Source organism: Ictidomys tridecemlineatus, chromosome 12, assembly GCF_052094955.1.
Source record: "Ictidomys tridecemlineatus isolate mIctTri1 chromosome 12, mIctTri1.hap1, whole genome shotgun sequence".
Lineage (NCBI taxonomy): Eukaryota > Metazoa > Chordata > Mammalia > Rodentia > Sciuridae > Ictidomys > Ictidomys tridecemlineatus.
The window spans coordinates 108,660,777-108,681,921 of record NC_135488.1 but is presented as its reverse complement, the minus strand read 5'-3'; the positions used below and the strand labels follow the sequence as shown (position 1 = coordinate 108,681,921).

General features: G+C 41.9%; 1 long non-coding RNA gene across 2 annotated transcripts in view; it reads right to left on the bottom strand.

Annotated features, from left to right (window-relative positions):
• Positions 1-20,057, bottom strand: part of LOC144369448 (uncharacterized) — a 33,633-nt gene extending 13,576 nt beyond the window's left edge. The window contains exons 1-3 of one of the 2 annotated variants that reach the window (XR_013429226.1): positions 19,896-20,057; positions 16,245-16,363; positions 10,862-11,278 (exon numbers count right to left, since the gene is read on the bottom strand). This is a non-coding gene — a long non-coding RNA (uncharacterized LOC144369448). Of the gene's footprint in view, positions 1-10,861; positions 11,279-16,244; positions 16,364-19,895 lie in introns of those variants that run through there. The other variant, XR_013429225.1, reaches the window with a different exon arrangement.
• Positions 20,058-21,145: the final 1,088 nt, after the last annotated feature.

The following is a 21,145-nucleotide window of genomic DNA, read 5'->3' as shown; positions in this document are numbered from 1 at the left end:
GCTGTCTCCATCTCACAGATAAGAACCAGAAGCTCAGCAAAGTCATATATTCAAAGCACACCACTATTGAGAGAGGCAAGGTTTAAACACCACTCCATTAAAATCCATGCTCTCACCATTGCATTGCCTTTCTCCAGACTACCTCAAAGTCCACCTTGAACAGAAGTCTTCTTTGAAATAGAAACTCTGCATGTCCTCACACTATCCTTCTTCCCTCACTGACCACTTCATGTATCTAATGCTGGTCACCGCTCTCCATCTCTAATGGCCTCTTCCACTAAGCCATGAAGTGCTCAGGAACAGAATGTCTTCTTGTATTACAGCACATGATACACCATGTTTTCTATCCCATCACAATACTAATTTTAGATCTTTGCATAGCTTTATGTGTTTTCAGTAGTCTCATATACATAGTAGACACCTGAAAAGTGGATGTTGACATGAATTTAAATTGGATTTAATCTAAGCATCCATTTTAAAGATGAAGAAACTAGTATACAAAGAGGTTACAAGCCCAAATGGTCACAGACATTTTCTGATGGAGATAGAAAAATTTATTACAAACAGGTGCATTTTTTACTACTTGGATGACCATTAAATTTATTGCCCAAACTGGGATGCTCTTACAAATCAAAGGGAATAGAATTTTTAAAATTATTCCAGGAAAAGGCATCAGCAAGGACCTATCATCACCTACTTCTTTCTTACCTTTTTCACCAAAGACAATGCTTATACACATGCTAATATGAAGTACTTACAATGTGCCAGGTGCTGTTCTAAGATTACCACCATTGTCTGTAATGCAGATACAGATTGAAACATACAGATAAAATAACTTGTTTAATCTCCATAAAAATACTATTATTGTACAGAAAAGGCAACTGAGGTGGTGAGCAGTTTGATGACTCTCCTCGAGTTTCTATCTAGTAGGTGTTGGAGCTAACATTTGAAGCCAGGTAGTCTGGCTTGCAAGTCCATGCTTTAGGAAGCAGTTATTCAATAAATAGTTGGTATTACTTATTCCCAGCCAAGGACCTTTCCCACAGTCAAGCTGCCATTACTAGAGCATGGTGAGAAAAGCCAAGAGTCAGGAAGCAAAAGAACAGGGAGCCAGCACCCGTGTCCTCTGACTGACTGGGGTATTCCTCTCTTCTGGACCTCCATTTCCCACCCTTAAGAGTGTTAGATTACTCTAAAAGTTGACCCACATGAGAGTCTCCATTGATGGGACTGATTGATGTGGTTTTCCTTCAGGGTTTTGGTACAGAAAGCACCTGTTGGGTACCAAGGGAGAGAAATCCCCTTGGTGTCCTTCCTGAGGGACAAGTCTCCCTGACTTCTGGTTAACAACAGGTCAGTTCACTCAGAACAGCCTGTGAAATTGGTACAGCACCTCCAATTCTCATATGAGAAAGGAGAAACTCAAGAAAGATAAGTGATTTCTCCAAGTTACACTGTCCGTGGGTGACACAGCCAGGATTGGAACCCCATGAAGCCAAAACCGAAGCTATGATCATGGTATTACAGAAGCTGACACAGAAATGTCAGCATAATTACCAAACAAGAGATTGTTTTCTAGCACCCTCAGCTTTATGATCCAACAGTGGTGTGGCTTAGAAATATATTGATTTCCAGTAAAGAAAAGAATTGTTTTTTCTGGGCAAGAAGAGAATTCTACTCAATTTAAGCTGCTTCACTACCTGTATCTATCCTTTTTTTTCACATATACATAGAAACTAGATACAATCTGGCTTGCAAGTCCATTCTTTTAACCACCATGGTTTAGGAACATGTTTCTAAAGCACCACAAAAGCATACCACTGACTTTCAGAGGTTCCGTGGTTGCCTGAATAACAATAACCTCCCACATACAAAGAAGTTTCTTGAAGAGTGAGATGTGATTCAGAGATAGACAGAGGAAGTCTTTTTCAGATAACTCTCCAGGTAGCTAATGCACAGGCATCACCATAACCGACTCCCACTTGGGTTTCCCAACATCCATCTCAGCCCCCAGCCATTCCTGCTGTAATAATACTGAACTCTGGACTCTCCCCTGCTGAGGTTTGCTGAGTTCCAAGTGGTCACACTCCAGTTAGATTCCTTCAGGACTCTGCCTCCTAATTATCAATAGGAACCAGAATCTGCACAAAAGGGGCAAATTGGGGCACAGGCAGGGCAATCAGACACAGATCCTGTGCCTTCTCTGGGCCCACCTTAGACCTTGCTGCATTCCTGGTCCCCCTGGTTGCTGGCCTCTCATTCCAGGGATGTTCATATCCACATTTCCTTTCTGCTTTCACTTTCAACATTTGTTCTTCCCTAGAGGTCATACTCTTCTCTTGCACTAGAATGAGAAAAGATTTGGGACTCAGGAGCCAATGCTTTCAGAGACAGCTCTCCCCTGCTCTCTCCTCTCATGCTAGCCTTCCGAAACTTCTCTCCTGTAGTCCAGACTTTCAGTAGTTCCTCTCCTTCCTCCAGTATCCAGGAGGCCTTCTTTGATAGCCAGAGTCAGCTCAAAGAAAGAACCTTAATAGTCATGGTCCCAACATTCAGCCTCATGACACCTCTCCTTTTTACCACATCAGTAAAGGCTCAGCCCTTACTTGGTAACCCTCTCCCCAGCGTCCTGTCCACCAGCCAGCACACAACAGCTCCAAATGTCAGATTGCCTCCTCCTGGGCCCTATCCTCCAGGCTGCAATGAGGTGGTCTCTTCTCCTCTCTGGTCCAGGAGGTTCCTTCAACGGGGTGCAAGCTGCTCTCAACTCTCTGCTCCAAGTCCTCTCCTCCAATCAAACCACCCACTTCTTAAGCCACCCCCAATGTGACCACACTTCATTCTGTCAGGAAAGCATGAATGATGCTGTCCTCCCTTGTGACTTTTGCTACTTGAGGTGGGCAGCCACAGAACATTCACAGGACAAAGCTGGCACTTCACCTCCCTTTCCTCCTGAGGTTTTCTGCAGAGGAGCCCACTGACACTCATCCTGCAGGACCTCAAGCCCCACTGTGTTCTCAGGCTTCCTTGCTCTCCTTCTCCTCCATCCGAGTGATGTCCATCTCAGAAATCTCCGACCTTCCCATGCTCATAGCTCTACCTCCCACAGGAAGAGGTATCTTCTCTCACCTCCCTTCTCCAATAAGGTCTATTGAGATTCCAGTCAGGCTTACCGAGCAGTTACAGTGTTTTCAATTTCTTCCAACTTCACTATGCCCTCAACTGACCCGTCAAAATCTCCCTAGCGAAGGTTGCCTTGGAGGAAGAGAGTCCTTCCCTTCCCAGTTATAAAAGAATCCACTGCAGTGTGTGCCTTTAATCCAGGCTGATCAGTCCCCACCCCACACATTGCTCCATGAGTGTTCAATAAAAACGAGCCTTGGACATTACCCATCGGTGGCAGAGGTCTCTGACGTCCTCCTTTTCCTCCTCTGGATCTCTCATCTCCCTGACTCCCAACATCCAGGATCTATCCCTCACTAGTCATTTCTTGGGATGGAGCCCAGAGTCGTTTGCTGACATTGTTCTGGGCATCCCTTCACTGACAGTGTGTCCGTTCTCCATGGCAAGAGCTCCCCTGCCCAGCATCCCTGAACAGCTTGAATTGAGCAGTCACCAGCAGCCCCCATGCACTGCATCACGCTTTGAAAGCACTGCCACCCAGATTTGATCTACTTCAGCTGTGACGGCAAGGAAAAGAGCTTGTGCGGGAGTTGTTAAGTGGCTGCCCTGAAATGCTTCTTAGAATCAGTGGGAACTTTCCACTGAGCCTCCAGCCATCACTCTATGTTGATGCTCTTGTCAGTGCTCCAGACAAATAGGTTGATGTCTGAAGCCTAACATGGGGGCAAAGTACTCCCTGCACAGCCAGATCACCAACAGCTCCCCACCTCGTGGGCTCAAAGGAGCTGCTGGGTGTGCACCCTGCAGCTGACACTCCAGGACACAGATCAGAAGGACTGACACTACTTCATGAAACTCCAGCCAAACATGACATCGCTTCATTCACTATGCACAGACCAGTTACAACTAATGAAATTTTAGCCAGAAATTTTTATTTTTATTTCAGAGGTAGTGATCACCTGATTGCAATACACACATATACACACACATACACTCACAGTATTTTAAACAATGCTCCAATAATAATCATTGCATCACACAGATGAATGATTACATGAAATTGTAATGTCATCACAAATCCCTATTCCAAACATCCAGCTGAAAACCCAGACAGGAGTGTAAAGGTGGGTAGAGGGACAGAATGGAAGGAGAGGCTTGATGTCCCTGGAAGTTTCATCCTTAGAAGGGCATGTGATGTCTCAAATTGTAGTCATCAATGGGGATTTGGGTTTAGTGAGAAGAAAGAATATATATGCTTCCCCTTTTTATGCACAGTTTGATCTCTAGGAGGTCGGGGGATGTGCCTTAAATGTTGGTACCTCCTCTTAGCACAGTCAAACCTAAAACAGGGCTTCTAAGAGCTCATGAACTGCTTCTCCTCCTCGTTTACATGGGTGGGGAATGGCTCAGCACTCTGAGGTGCTGTCTTTACCTTAGTTTACCAGACTTGACTCAAGGCAAAGCTGCCATCAGCAAGGCTGCCTGACTGGGCCCTCCTCCATTGCAATCTACAATCTGCCAAAAGGGAAGAATCTATTTTGGGATTTCCCACGTCCGCTGTGGTTCTGAGTAATGCCTGAGACTTGTTATCTAGCAATTAAGCAAGAAAAGATGGGAAATTGTATTTACATTTTCCACACTGGTGAGCTTTCTATACCTAATCTTGAACACTTAATACTGTGCTGAGTTGTGATTCACAGGGGAACGATAGTTTTATTTATAAAAAATAGAAAATAAGGCTTAACCCTCACTAGAATGGCTAGCTTTAAAGACAAAAGAGTGAAAGATGCACTTTAAAACTGTCAATGACAAAAATAAAAAATAGTGGTGCACCCCTATAATCCTAGGGGTTCAAGAGGCTGAGTCTGGAGGAGGATCGTAATTTAAAGCCAGGTTCAGTAATTTGGCAACATGCTAAGAACCTTAGCAAGGTCCTGCCTTAAAATAAAAAATAAAAAAGGGCTGGAGGTGTGGCTTAGTGGTAAAGCACCCCTTGGGTTCAATCCACATAATAAAGAGATGATTAAATAAACAAACAAACAATTTCCATTACTGAAAATGAGAATTTCAGATCTTTCTTCTCTTGCTTTCAAATCTTCACTAAAACAATAACCACAGTTGGTAATTTCTCACTTTCATTTGATGGCTAGCCTCCTGGAAAGCCCTTGCCCTGATGTCCACAGGGCCAAAGACCAGTCCTCCTTTAAGGCTCATTCCCACACCACCTTTTCTACGGTGATCTTCCTGAGAAGTTCCTTGTCTCCCTTCTTCCTGTGCTCACCACTGGTCATTTAATCATCCCAAAGCCCACGAAGGGCTCACAGCATGTTAGCTTCCTAACTACTTATTTCTCATGACTTCTCTCCACCCTGGGCTCCACTTCAGAGGAAGACGTAGTATTTCTCTGAACTGTTGCCCAAGGCACTAACGTCCCTCAGGAACGATGTATGTACTATTGACATATTTCACATACTGTGTTTAATATATTTCATTTATGTGTATGTACAACACAGAGTGTAAAGAGTCTATTTTCCTTTGGAACATAGGACAGAAGAATGTTGTTATTGCCTATAACATGTTTTTTTCAAAGGGCATGAGTTTGACTCAATAAAACTATGATCAAATGCCCTCTTACGTTTGTGTCAATGGTAGCAGATGTCATTTTTAGGGCTCTCTGAATGTTTGGGGTTTGTCCTGTGAGGACACATGGCTGCTAGTTAAATATTGGCCCTTCACAAGCAAGCAAATGAGAATGATGTTTTAATTCTCGGTGCTTACTTATTGCAATTTCCTACATAATCAAAAAATTAAATTTTAATTCTGGTGCCATGCTTCCAATCTAGCTTCACTTTAGAATAATCTGGGGTGATTTTGAAAAATACAAATTCCCAGAACCTACCTCCAGAGATTTTTATTCAATTGATCTGGGCATTAAAATTTATTTAAAATTACCCAATGTGTTTTAATGTCCAATCAGAATTGCAAATCTTTGATAGAACATTTGATTCATTGATTCTCCACTTTAAGCTATGCTTATACCTATCCTTAGTAGCCCCAAAATAATAGTAACAAGCCAGCCTCCAAGCTGTCTCAGAAAAATGAGGATTTGTCACATTTTAACAGAAATGTACAATACTAAAAGATATATTAGGATGGGCAAAATAAAGCACCCAGTGACAGTTACAGAAGTTTGGGTACCTTGGTCTTGGCCACTTTCCCTCTATACTGAGCCTATTATGGCTGCTAGATCAATTCAGTTGGTCTTGGAAAACAACCCAAAAAAAGTTTCATCTGTTAGAGGAATGACTGTCTTTACAACCTCTAGCAAAAGGACCTCAGAGCACCTAGAGGCAATTAGGTCTGCAAGCCCTTTTAGAGCTGGGAGGGTGAAGACAGGTGAAACTCTGGTTCCTGTCAAAAGTAGGGCAAGGTCAAGTGTCCCCTTGAACAGTTCACAACTGGGAATAAGAAAAAGGAGGAAGAGGGAGGGAAACTTTATGAGATTTTTGGTTGACCAATCTACAGTCAGAGAAGCAGAAAGTATTTCCTACCTGCAACATGAAGTGAACTTCAGCCACCCAAGAGAAGGCTAAAATCTTCCTGCAAGAATAATTTTTGTATGAGATGAATGATCCTTTAGTCTGTGAAGAGTTGCTTTGGTTACAAGGGACATACTGGTCATATGGAGACAGCATGAACTAGATTCAAAAGGGTATTTTCCGTAGGTGAGATGATTAAAAGGAAAATACTCGATTCTGAATGGATACAAATGAGGGAAACTAAGGAGGTCTAACGGTAGCATTGCCCGTGACAGTGGAAAGTCCACCACACCACACATTCACTTGCCTGTGGACAGTCACCTCTATAAGTCCAACAAGCACTGAAACTTTATCCAGTGCATAAATGAGTCCATAACCCCCATACCCTCAGTCTTGGACTGTAGCACTACCCCACGACCTATGCTAGTGGCCTAAGACATAACCTGAGTCTTTCTCCTTCACTCTCCCCTGTAAATCCACTTGTTAATCAGATCTCACTAGCTTTCTCCCTTTTGACCTACTCTAACTCAATCCTAGCTCAAGATAAGGGCTTATTATTATTTATCAAGATCAGGAATTACCAAACTATAACCCTTAGGCTAAATTCTGGCTCTCTACCAACTTTTTTTTTTTTTTGAGAGAGAGAGAGAGAGACAGAGAGAGAGAGATTTTTTTTTTAATATTTATTTTTTAGTTTTCGGCGGACACAATATCTTTGTTTGTATGTGGTGCTGAGGATCAAACCCCGGGCCGCATGTATGCCAGGCAAGCGCGCTTCCGCTTGAGCCACATCCCCAGCCCCTCTCTACCAACTTTTGTAATAGTTTTATTGCAACGGTCACACCAGTTCATTTGCATCTTGTCTAGAACTGCTTTAAAGTTACAGTGGCAGAGTTGAGTATTACCAATGCAGAATACATTTGGCCCATAAGGCAAAAGTACTTCCTATCTCCCACTTCACAGAAAAGTTTGCTAAGCTTCATCTAGGTCATTGCAGGTTACCCTACCTCCTCACTCACTCCTACACCCAAACTATCCCACACACTGCTGATGGGGTGAAGTGGCCTTTCAGAATTGCAACACCAATCGTATCTCTCCATAGCATACACGTATTTGATGATTAATCATCAAAAGTAAGATCCAAATCATCAACCTGACATTCAGGACCTTCCATCAAATATGCTGGCCCAATCCCAGCTGACCTGAGACCCCTTGTTCTTCTCTATCTCAGGCAGAATTTCTTTAATTTCTTTGGGAAATTTGAGCTTCAATTTGATATGAAGGTCATGGAGGGTCAGTTCAACCCATGGAGGACTTATTGGATCATCATTTCAACAAAGCCAACTCTCCCTTAAAGAAATTTACTCTCCAGCTTAACTTACTTTATCATAGAATGGTCTGGAAGGAGTGGGGTCAGAAAACTTTAACGTTTCAGAGGAAGGAAATCATCAGATATTAGAGATTTTGGGAGGACTTTCAGTAGTAATTGCTTAAAAGAAGCTACAGAGTTATAAAGAGAAAGATCTGTTGAGGACACAAAGGCAGCTTATAAATGGCCTTTGATGCCATAGTGAGGACCTGCTCCAAAGCTCTTAGAAGCCAAAGTTCTCATAGAAGAAAATCATTCTGATTTTAGAAAACCTCGCTAATCAGGAAGATGCCTTGATTTGATTTTCCTTACAAAATAGAAACTAATGCAACAGTGAGAAATAAGTAGAGGAAAAAAATAATAAAGACAAAGAAACCAGTTTAAAATGAGAGCTGGGGTTGTGGCTCAGTGGGGCTGGGGTTGTGGCTCAGTGGTAGAGCGTGTGCCTAGCATGCATGAGGCACTGGGTTCAATTCACAGCACCACATAAAAAAATGAACAAATAACATAAAGGTATTATGTCCACATACATTTAAAAAATGAAAAAGCTGGAACTTGGGGTGTGGCATCTGAGATCAAAAATGAAATTAGCAGTCAGCTGGGTCTGAGGACTCAGGATGAAGGATGGATGCTGAATCTAAGGCTTCCCATCTATATAATCTATCCTGAGCAAAGGGACCTGTAGACAAGGTCAAGATCTCAGGAGAAGGACTGACCTGCTTAGGAAGGCAAGAGGCAGGGGCAGTAATGAGTTGATTTGGATACACTAAAATCCAGATACTAGAAGTTTTCTAGAGGGACCTACCAAAATTGCAGTTAAAACTATGTACCTTCTCCTCCAAGGTGAATATGAGGCTAGGACCCAACCAGCACGAATGTAGAGAAAGAAAGAATTACTTGAGGGCTCATTGTTTCAGAGGTCTTAGTCCATAGAAGGCTGGTTCCATTCCTTGGGGCTCAAGGTGAAGCTGAACATCATGGCAGGAGAGGGTGGCAGAGGGAAGCAGCTCCCATCATCAGGAAGCAGAGTGTATACAAAGTGTATACCCCATAGCCACACCCCAATTCCCACCTCCTCCACCTCCTCCAACCACACCCCACCACTTCAGTTACCACTCAGTTACTCCCTATCAGGGGATTAAATCACTGATTGGGTCAGGACTCTGACAACCCAATCATTTCTTCTCTGAACCTTCTTGCACGTGAGCTTCTGGGGCACACCTCACATCCAAACCGTAACATCATCCTAACCTGTTTTGATGTAGAAAAGAGTAAGGGAAAGAAGAAAGCCTCAAGAGTAAATGCTGCCTGTCTCCACTTACAGGTAAAATTGAGATAAGGTCTGGGGTGGAGCCAAAACTTTCAGAAAAGATAGCCATGTCATTCTAAGGTGAGCATCATCTTTAGAAAAAAACTATAGTTGACAGTTGAAAACCAAGATTGAGGAAGTTAAGAGCTTACTATCACAGGTGCCATGACAAGGAGAACTGGCTCCTGCGCCTTGCTTATCCCAGCTCCCCTGGCCCCTTTCCCTCAGAAATCAGCAGTGCCGTGGTGGGCGCCATAAAGGAAGACCATATTCCACTCTGCAATGGGTCTGAAGGGAGGGAACGTAAATAGATGTGGAGTGGGTGGGGAAAGCGATTAAAGGAGAGAAACACAGGCTGAATGTCTGTGTCCTCATCAGAGAAATAAGGGGGACCCTGAAATGCTAGCCTGTACCTGTGAAGGGGACCAACAAATAGTGCTCATTTTGCCTCAGATTTTGAAAGAGCATATGAAGAAGGTGGTCAGAGCAACATAGCTAAGGGCAAACATGACGTGTCCCATCTCTGTCAAGGAAGGCTGGAATCCAGAACCCTCTGAAGTTTCTAGAGACGATCCCAGGGAGCCTGGAGAGGTCCCACCATGAGATGAGAGCCAAAAGACGGAGAGATGCCCATGGGAGAAAAAGGAGGCTCGGTGTTCAACTGTAATTCGCCTTTAAACTCCTCCTCAGAGTGATCTGGGTTCCTTCTTCATTCAGTAAACTTCCATAGATGTGACTATATGAGATGTGCAAGGAAACATACATAATCTCTACACTTCAAATAGCTTACTCTCCAAGGAAGGAGACTAGAGCCAAGCGAAGACAAGTTCCTGGACAAAACCCAATCCAGTGAGAACCTGTGCTCCCTGTCAGGGGCTCCTGAGCCCAGCCTCAGGCAAGTACCCAGCCCTGAAGTCTGGGTCAGGCCTGCGGCTCATATCTCTGAGGCACAGAGGAGATGAGAGAGGTGCCAAAAGACTGGAAATGGGCAACTGTAATTACGAAAAGAAAAACATACAGGTCTTATCATCAGAGGACCCAGAGCCGGTATTTTTAGACTCCAACCAGCTGGCAAGGCCTGTCAGACTAACAGAGCCAGAGGCTGCCTCATGGCTGAGTCCCCGTTCTCCCTTGTCCCTTCCTCCCTTACACAGATTCCTGAAAGAACAACTTTCACTTTTTCCTTTGAGGTAACAAGACACTGTGAAAATAACACAGGCTTGGCAATCAGACAGACTGTCTTTCCTTCTCTGGCTATTTGTGCAACCTGGAGCAAACTTCCCAAACATTTCCTTGTTTATACAGTGGGAACAGAAGCCCTGCCTCACACATTTCTTGTGAGATTCATTGAAAGAATATGTTTAGCATTTGGTTTAGAGTTTAGTAAACAGTAGGTGATCCATAAATAATGATTCCTTTTGTCCTCAGGCACAAGCTGATCACCCTTACATTACCCTCCAGTCTAACCCTTCACTGTTTGACACGGAGTTCACACGGACATTTTCTTTTTTTTTTTTTTTATTAGTTGTTCAAAACATTACAAAGCTCTTGACATCATATTTCATACATTTGATTCAAACGGATTATGAACTCCCATTTTTACCCCATATACATATTGCAGATTCACATCGGTTACACATCCACTTTTTTACATACTGCCATACTAGTGTATGTTGTATTCTGCTGCCCTTCCTATCCTCTACTATCCCCCCTCCCCTCCCCTTCCCTCCACTCCCATCTTCTCTCTCTAACCCATCTACTGTAATTCATTTCTCTCTCTTGTTTTGCACCTGTGGGCTGCCAGCCTGAGTCAGGAAAGGATTGCCAGACGGGAATCCTGGATACAGCTTCTCCAGACAGGAGACCTTTGTAATCCACTCCTCATGTACACTGCCCTCTGCTGACCACAGGGGTTCGCTGCAGTTGACCCTTCTGGTCCTAGGAGCACCAGAATATAGGAGAAATCCTTTATCTTGGTCAACTTCTCAAATTAGTTGTTGACAAATATATTATTTATAGTCTTATGATATTAAACTCAGGGGAGCAATCACCAAAATCAAAAAATGAACCAAGAAAATATTTCCTTCTCATCTAACATCATTCTTTTCTATAATAGTGGAATGAGTCTGATTAGAAAATACATTATACAGAATTGCCATAAAATACTTGATAGATGTATCCTAATAACCTCATAGTAAAGATGAAGCTCTATTAGCTAAAACGGAAAGAAGACAGGGTGCTCCCATGGTATGGCTGAATGAGCAAACCATAGAATTTATGCTAATGAATTTGAAAGGTGGTACCGAGGCTTCATTAACAACCCTATCCCACTCAACCTCTATAAGAGACATGAATGAAAATAGAAGACATTTTTTCATATTTTCCAATAACACATATTAGTCTGAATGATTCCTATGAAAAACAGAATCCATCTTCCAATAACCTCACAAAATTCATTTTAACAAATAATTATTGAGCTGCTTTGTGTTCCAGGTGGTATTCTAGGCACTAAACATAGACTGACAAAAAAGAAAAGAAGAAGGAAGGAAGGGGAAAAGAAAAGAATACCCTCACAGAGTAAATGTCTCCTAAAACATGAAAATTCAGCTTTCATTTTGAACCATCTGAATTAAAATATCCCGGAAACCAACCATTTTTTTTCACATATTGGGCCTAAACAAAACAGAAGCAGAGCCAATAGGATAGACATAGAGATACACATGGGATTGGCTCACAAGTTTACTGAGGACCAAGAATCCCATGATCTTCCATCTACAAGATGGAGAATGAAGAAGACCACTGGTGTCCTTCCACTCTGGTCTGAAGGTCTGAGAATCAGAGGTGTCGATGGAGAGTGTCCAGTCTGAAAGTTCAAAGACTAGGACATCATTGTCAAAGACTGGGGAGGATGGATGCCTCCATTCAAGCAAATAGAGCAAATGCACCCTTCTTTAACCTTTTTGTTCTATGTAGGCGTTCAGCCAGTTAGATTAGGCCACTCACACTGGAGAAGACCATTCCTTTACTCAGTTCATTCCAGTGCTAATCCCTTCTGGAAATATCCTCTGGACACACCCAGTCTTACCATGAATCTGGGCATTTTTTAGACAGTGGAATTTACAGATGAAACTAACCTTCACAGCATGCTTCCTGGATGAGACAGGAAACCAGTGAAGGAGATAGTGTGTGTGCGTGTGTGTGTGTGTGTGTGTGTGTGTGTGTGTGTGTGTGTGTGTGCATGTGGTACACAGGTGTTAGGGTGGAAGAAGCAACATGATTTTTTTTTTTCAGATATTGGAGACTAGTCATGTTCTTTGCTATGGACGGAGGTAAGTACAGTTCTCTCCTCTCACTGAGTCTTCTGGTAACAGAACCCTTCCTCCCTGTGGGAATGTATTCCACGTGGTCTGGGTAGGGCTAAATGCAAACACTCACCACGTGCAAGGACACCCAGACTGTCTTGAAACAGAGTCCTTGCTGGATTTTTGCTAGCACTTCTGGGGAAAGGTACTTTCATTTCTCTAAGATTCCAACTTTAACACTTATGTTAGTCATCAGCTCCCAGTGATTATCTTTCCCACCATACAGACAGAATCAAACAGAAAGAAAGAAGAAAAACAAACCAGTAACACATAGTAAAGAAGATCCTGGAGACGTGAAGAGATGAATTGCTATTGACATGGTTTGGAAACCTGGACTCACCTGCACATGGTCTTGGACCAATCATTGGGTCCCCTTGACAAATTGTCTTTTTGTTTAAGGAAGCTGGAGTGGGATTCTGTTACTTACCCTAAAACACCCTGACTCATTTTCACTGAACATGAAGTGCTTTATCAAGTGTGTTTTCCCTCCTTTGTAAGCCAGGGACACCCACAGCCCTGGGCATACATGTAAGTACTCAGTAATTACTGGATACATTGTAGCAGACCAAAGCTTTAAGGAGGCTAATTGGGAATCTTTGAGGATGATCTTCCTGAAGACTGTCATGGCCAGCAGCAGCACTGATTCAACCACAGGCATCATCACTAGACGTGTTAGATCCAGAGGCTGCTGAGGGTGGGCATGTCCTATCACTTCTGAGTTTCCTCTGCACAGGCTGGAGACTGGGTTGTACCTACTCCTCTCTGCCTCCCAAAATATCCTTCAGCGAGTCTTTCTGTTGTCATTGAAATTAGCTCATTTTCTGAAATTTTATTCATTTGCTTTACATTTTAAGGCCTATGAAACAGTAATTATTGGAAAAGATTGGCAAACTGAAGGAAAGTTGAAGCTGTGTGTCAGGAGCGTGGTTGCAGCCACAGCTCTGAATGAGATGCCGAATGATCACAGTCGAGGGAAAACAGGCTTGCTGTCTGCAAAGTGGCCATGCATTCAGTTCAAGAGATTGCATTTTAAACTATTTAAAATAAAAATAAACATGAAGCCACAGCTGGTTACATGTTTGAGGGCTGTCTGAATGAATATATGAGGAAAAAATAAAAAGTGAGATAAATACAATTTTTGAGGGCAGTGGCTGTCAGGAACCAAACATGCTAGATTTACTGATCTTGAGGTAGAGGCCAACACATCATGGAAAGCACCTCAACTCTAACCAGAATAAGGTGGCTTGCAGGGACATGAAGGTCAAACACTTATCACCATGCACATAACTACACTGAGAGCTTCTGCCATATACATTAAAGAGCTACATGACTTTAGGCTGATTTTGTTACCCACTGTTTGGATAATCAAGTGTTTTTCATAATAAAATTGAGTTTTGAATACTTTAGGTCTTTTTCTCATGATAACTTCAGGAATTTTCATTTAATTTTTATTGTTTTATATTTTATTATTTTGCATTATTTTACTTTTTGCTACTGAGCCTAGGTTTCTGATCTGTAAGCCACAGAGGAAGCCTCCTTAGATTTATAAGCCATGCAGAAAAATCATCAATAACCAGTCCTACCAATGTTTTGGTGAAAGTTCATTTTGATATATAAAATTAGGAGGAAATAACCAAAATAAAACAATATACAAGATCATAAAGGAAAGGAGAATAATTTTTAAATGATTTTTAAAAATAACTCCAAAAAATATAAATAAAAAAACTATTGAAAAAAACTGGGAAAAGTTTATATACAGTCAATCCTTTAATTTCATTGTCTTGACTATCCTCTCATTTTCACATTTTGGCTGATAATCTATTTTTACCTTAAACATAAATAAATAAAGGAATAAATAAAAATCTGAAAACAAAGCAAAGGTTAAATTTTTTTTTTACACAATGTAAGACATAAAGCACCTCTGCCACCAAAACTGAGACTGGGTATAGATTAATGTGTATAGATTAGTCCTGAGCAGAGTCCTCTCTAGATTGCCTTGGAGGCTCTGCACAGAAAGCAAAGATCAGAAACAGTCCTCACAGACCACTGTTCAGGTTCTTAATCTGATTTTGCAGCTTCTTTACGTGTGATTTCCATTTTCCCTGACTGCCAGGCAACTACAGCAAAATCTTTTCCTTTTCTTTCTCTTGGTGGGGCGAGGGATGTTTTTGTCTTTGGGGGATTGTCTGGAGGCAGCAGGCCACACCAGTTCTGACAGTGCAACTACATCACTAATACAGCTTGGGATGCCTACTCCAGCTACAGCTCCAGCTACATCCTGCCCCTCTCCAGAAAAGCAAACTTGAATCACATTCTCTCAAATAAAATAATGGTCCTGTGTCTTCGTCTTCCCGGAAATGAGTGAATCACTATGATAGTTTAATAAACCTTGAGGTTTCTGTAGCTAACTCTCACCTGGAAGTCTGAGGAACATGCACAAACCAGAGATCGATAGCAAGGTGCTGAGGAAGAGAGGAGACCACCTTGAGTTGGGAGGGGATAGAGAAAAGGAGATATTTTTCTAAAGTAAGATAATAAATGCCTATTTTTTTTTTTACAGGAAAACAAGGCCTGATTTCTAAAATAAACCCAGTATTGTAATCATCTACTCTTCTACTTAGAAAAAGAAAACAAATGGTGTTTAAAAGGAAGAAAAGAGAAATGGTGTTACACGATGTAATTCTACATTCTGACCAATCTTCTGTCACATCCTATATATAATCATGTGAGAATATCATTTAAAAATGGCCTTAAATAAAAGGGGAAGTACAAGATAAAAAAAATTTATGTAAGAGTGAGGGTGTTACTTCTTTCTTTTGCAAATCTGTCTTATTGTTATATTGTTCTTAGCAAGAAAAAAAGACCTTTGGATACAAGCAAAGAAATGCTGCTTTGACTACTATTTTCTTAGCAGTATGGCAAAATATTTGGAGGGATAACATATACATATAAAAATAACTCATGAGTCAAATATCATTCCTGTGGGAAGTACTTTTAAAAGTGTATAATTAACCTCAAACAAAGGCAAGTGAAGGACACCTTTCAAAGGGCCCTTCCTGCAATGTAGAATTAGTGTGCTTTTCTTTCTTTTCCAAATACAAAATGACTTCTTTGATTCTCCTCCCACACACTATTTCAAATAAACTCTGCAGTGTGAAGCTTTTTAAATATGGAGATAAGATGTTTAAAAGGTCATATTAACATCTGAATATGGTCCTTTAATATTTTACAAATATTTAGAGATTTTTCATGCAAATTTGCTAATTCTACAATTTTTGATTGTCAGCGTTCTCTAATGATTGAAATTGCATGATTTGGAGATGCTGAAATGTGTTCAAATCTTGTCATCCGCGTCATCACCCATATGTAGGAACAAAGGCTAAGGAAAGATGCTATATTTCAATCTGAGAGATAATGAAGAATTATCATTTCACTTAATCTTTCAGTAGGGGATGAATTAAAGGGGGAAATTTGGTAAGGTGAAATCACAAGTATTTCACTAAACAAAGAATCAAATAAATGAGTACAGTAAATGAATTTACCTTTAACATAAAGGATCAGTGCCTCCAGAGAGTCCCTGAGACTTCCACCACTGATTTGGTTCCCCTTGGAACTCCATACAACAGTGACCACCATTTCTACCAAGCTGTTATATCTTGGTCTGAGAAAAAAAAAAGAGCTTTCTTTCTAGAATTGTCAAAGCAAAGTAGTCACTCAACAGTTGTGGGGTACTTGTCAGCCTCTTGTCAGAGACTGGGTGGATCTACAGATAGCAGCGGAAGACTAACTCATGAAACACATAAGCCAGGGATCCCTCAGTGCAATATTGCGTACTCTGTCACACGTCAGCATCACCCAGTTTCCAAGGCCCTGCTCCAGAATCATGCTTTCTGTAGGCAGCAGCTGAGGGAGCAGGAGTGGGAGGAATGAGGCTTCCCTGCGTTCAAAACCACACAGCAAACAAAAGACAGAGCTGACAGAGCCCAGCTCTCCTAAAGCCGAAGATCCTCAGTCACTGGCTGCTCTGCACCATATTTTGTTACTTTCTCTCATATTTAGTAGTCACATTCCATGACTCCCAGGGTCTTCTCTTTCTATTTTTATTCCAATTGCTGCCAATAGAAGCAAGCACAAAATCCAGCCTCCTTACCATGTCCTAGAGGCTGGACCTGCTGCTCAGAAATGTGGCCAGTACAGTCACTCAAGGGACCACAAGCAGAAAGGTCTACCATGGATCTGATGGGACTGTTGCCATCATCTTGGAATATTTAATAAATTCTTATAAAAGAGTCCTATAATTTTATTTTACACCAGTTGTACTTAGGGGGGACCCCGAGATCTGGTTCCATTCTATATTCCACCCCACCTCCCTCTTCTCCCTTCTTCCTTCACTGTGTTCCAGTCACCCTGGTTGCTTTCTGTCCCTTGCACATGCCAACTCACTTCCCATCTCTGCAGCAATGCACCTGTTGCTGTTGCTTCTATTGGGAGCACATGGTCACAGTCTCAGGGGCCTGGCCTCTTCCTCATAGCCTACCCTCACCACTGCTTTCTACATTCTATGTTTTACAGCGCTTAGGAGCATCTGAAATTGCCTTATTCATTTTAAACTTGGTATACCTGTATGTCATTATCTTATATATTATTATTTCTTCTCTGCTAGAATGTAAACTCCTTGTAAGCAGAGCTTTTATCTCACTGCTGTATCTCTGGTCCCAAATATTTGACCCAGTGGGAGCCTGCAATAATTGTACATTGACTAACTTCCCAAATGACTCACTGATTCACATATTCTGAGTTGCAATCATACTTTCCAAAACCTCTACCACATTAACAATGTTCTGTGAACAGTACTTATGCCTAGGAGTGGATCTAGGAAGCATAAAGCTTAGTCAAATATAGAAACCATTGGGTACCTTCTGTCATTTTCCAAAGGTAAGCTTCAATTTCTGTTATTTCCTAAGTTATTATTACAAATCATTATAAAAAGCCAATGGATGAAGATTAGGGAGAGGAAAATGTTAGCATACAGGAGGAGGATCTTTCTGTCACTCATTGCTGCTCAATGAGCATGTGGGTGTGCTTATGAATAGGAGCTTCCCAGCACTAGGAGAATCCAAGCAGAGGTTCAGGGACTGTAGTTGCTTATATGGACCACAGACAGTACTATTTCTATAGTGATGTAGGGTTTGAGAGTCCTTAGTCTCCTGATTCTGAGCACTTGTATTTACAAAGCTTGAGAAGACCCATAATGTCAGATATGCCTATATGAACTGTCAACAGTGAGGTGAAGCTTTATGGCATTTAATGACAAGTGCCATTAACAACCTACCACTCAGTTACCTCTACTTCCTATAGAGACTCCTACCAAGATACACACAAGTTTAATAAGAGAAAAAACTAATACTTCCTAGATTGGTGTTTAATATACCCAAATATATCTAGAAAAGCTAAGTTATTGCAAATGTTAGTTCAGGCTTCTGTTACAAAAATGCCATAGACTGGGTGGCTTGAACAACACATATTTATTTTTTACAGTTCTGGAGTCCAGGAAGTCTAAGAACAAGGTGTTGACTGATTCAGTGCCTGGATAAGGGCCCACTTTCTGGTTTTTGGACAGCTGCCTTTTGGGCATATCCTCACAAAAGAACATAAGATCTTTCCTGTGTGTTTTTAGAAGGGCAGTAACCCCATCATGAGAGCTCACCCTCATGGCCTAATGCTCCCAAAGGCCCTATTTCCAAATATCAGCACATAGGGGATTATGATTTCAACATATAAATTTTGTGGGGAGGACATAAATATTTAGCCCATACCTGAACATGAGGCTTAGCTTCAAAGACTTCATAATATCTCTTCTACAAGACTGGAGATGAGGCAGTTTCTCTTGTAGTCATACAGATTTTTTAAAACATTAAAATAAAAGCCTTTGTAATATAAACTAATGAAGGAGAAAGAGAAGCTAAATGCCAAAAGTGTGTATTACGGTAGCTTTCAAAGAACTTAAGAGAATTGCATGAAGCTGCTGAGGGCCTCAACTTCCATGAACCACTACAAAGCATTTCCCAGTTGAAAAGCCAATCGCCTTGGGTAAGAGACCGTGGCAATTTTGAAGGCTATTAATCCGCAAACCTGTTCATTATAAATTGATCAAGAGCAATTGCAGATTTCCAATCAGTGGGCACTGATGTAATGACATTCCTATATAGAATGCTTCCCTCCTTCACCCAGGACAGTTTGGGGATCAATGCTTAATTTGAACACCCACTGTTACTTGGAAATCAGACTATCAGTTCCCCTCTGGCATCTAGAGACACCCTGGAAACTCGTGTTTCAATTAGGCAGTGTGCCTCTTCATGAAGTCTTTCTCTCAGAGATTATCTGTCCCATCTTAGGGGCATGACAGAGAGCATATTTTAAGTATCACAGAACACTCTTCAGCTGACAGCAGTACACGAGAGACTTGGATCCAAACGTTGACAAGTGGATTGAATTCACAGACGCCCCCCCACCACACACACACACACACACACACACATGAAAGTGCTGACATGGACTTTGAAGTTCGCCTTCCAGAATGCCAACTCTGCCATTTTTTTTCTATAGGGGCTGCTGCCACAAAGTATTTAACAGAAAACCCTCATCTGGTTAATGGGGCAAGTTGTCTGCCTTGGAGGATAGTTGGGATCATCAAAATAAAATGTAAAAGGTAGGATGGAGGTGGTTGTTTCCCTAAACTATTGTGATGCAATCCCTAATTCACATGTGGCTTCTCTTTCAGAGTCTCCACTGAAGGACAGGTGACCAGCAAGACCACTTCCATAGGTAGCAAGGACAGTGTCTCCCCCAGCGGCACCTGGAGAGCAGTGAATTGATGTGAGGGTCTCCTTGCTTGCTCCATTCTCCTTTTGCCATTACTCCCCCCACTAGCAGCCAAGTCTTCAGAACAAAGGTCACTTTCAACAGCCAAGCTTAAGGGAAACTCTGAAGTCCAAAGTCTTACGCAGCCCAGACTATCCTACCTATAATAACCCCATTTGCTGATGGCAGCCTGGTGCCAAGCGCTGTGCTTGGAGTCCTATCTGGCTCATGCACCACTGCCTGCTCTCATAGACAGGGGAGCTGCCGCTGGAGTGTTTGTTATGTCAAGGTCACATAGAAGGTCACAGGCAGAATCTGAAATCCAAGCCTACCTTTGCCAATGTACCTTTCTCCTTCCAAGTAAGCAGTGTGGAGGCAGCAGTGGAGAACCTTGAAGAAGTAATTTTCCAGGGGTGGGGGAGTGGGCAGAGACAACAACCCCATCGGACTACAGAAGAGTTTATGCAGCACTGGCACAGGGCACAGGGCCATGGAAGGACTTACATAACCTTGACCTGAAGCAGTAACTCACCAGGGCAGCAGGCACAGCCCTCAGGAAATGCCTCTGCAAGAAAATTATCTTTACTTCTTTTTTTAATTAAAAATAAAAAATTCACCACGCTGCTCACTGCAGAGGCAAAGAAAGCAATATCGAGTTTTCAGAAAATCTGAATTGGAGATCAACTGACCCAGCCTGGGAAGCAGAGAAACTCGGCTTGCAGCAGAGGATTCAATAATGAAATGCCCTGTGCATTGGGGCTGGATGTGGGGAAAAGCAAATTGAACAAGGACACAGTCTTTATCCCTAACACTGTCTTCAGTAATTGGACAGGGGGGCTTACAATGGATGCAAGTCCTGCAAAACAGCCCCATGATGAGGAATGCAAGAGAAATTCTCCTGCAGGACGAAGGAAACACAACCAAAAAGAGAAAAACAAGGAAAAGAGAAAGAAGTTAAAGAATCCACCTTTATTTTCACCTTGGACATATTACTGCCTCTAATATGATCCAAGCACCATTCTATAGAAAACATTCATCTGATCAGGATTTTACCAGTAACAGGATTGCTCATCACCTCACAGTTAACTGAAATCTGTTTGTTATCAACAAATTACTTAAGGCCCTGGTAAATATTTTATTGATAGAATTGTAAACATTTCCCTCTCCATTTATAGAGATAAGAGATATTTATCCATCCTGCCACTCCCATAGCCTGCCAGGTCACAGTTTGCCCAGGAGTGAGGTGATGTTGTCAAAGCTACTGAGGCTCACCATGAACAGCAGAGACATTTCATTTCCAAGTCTCAAGTCAAACAGTCCCTTAAGTCAAAGGGTCTACTAAATTAGAAAGATATCTACAGTGATATCAGTTTAATAGGGCAAAGGAAAATTCAAGAGGGAAATCACTATTATCTTCAAAGAACATACGTTGTGGTGGAAAGAATACAGACTTGAGAGCCACACAGATCTGAGTTTGAAGAGTGACTGTCACTATGGACTTATAGTTCCATGAAAGTTACTTGAGCTCTCATGGTCTTAGGTTTCTTCATGCGGTTGTTACCGTTTAGAAATGGCACCCTTA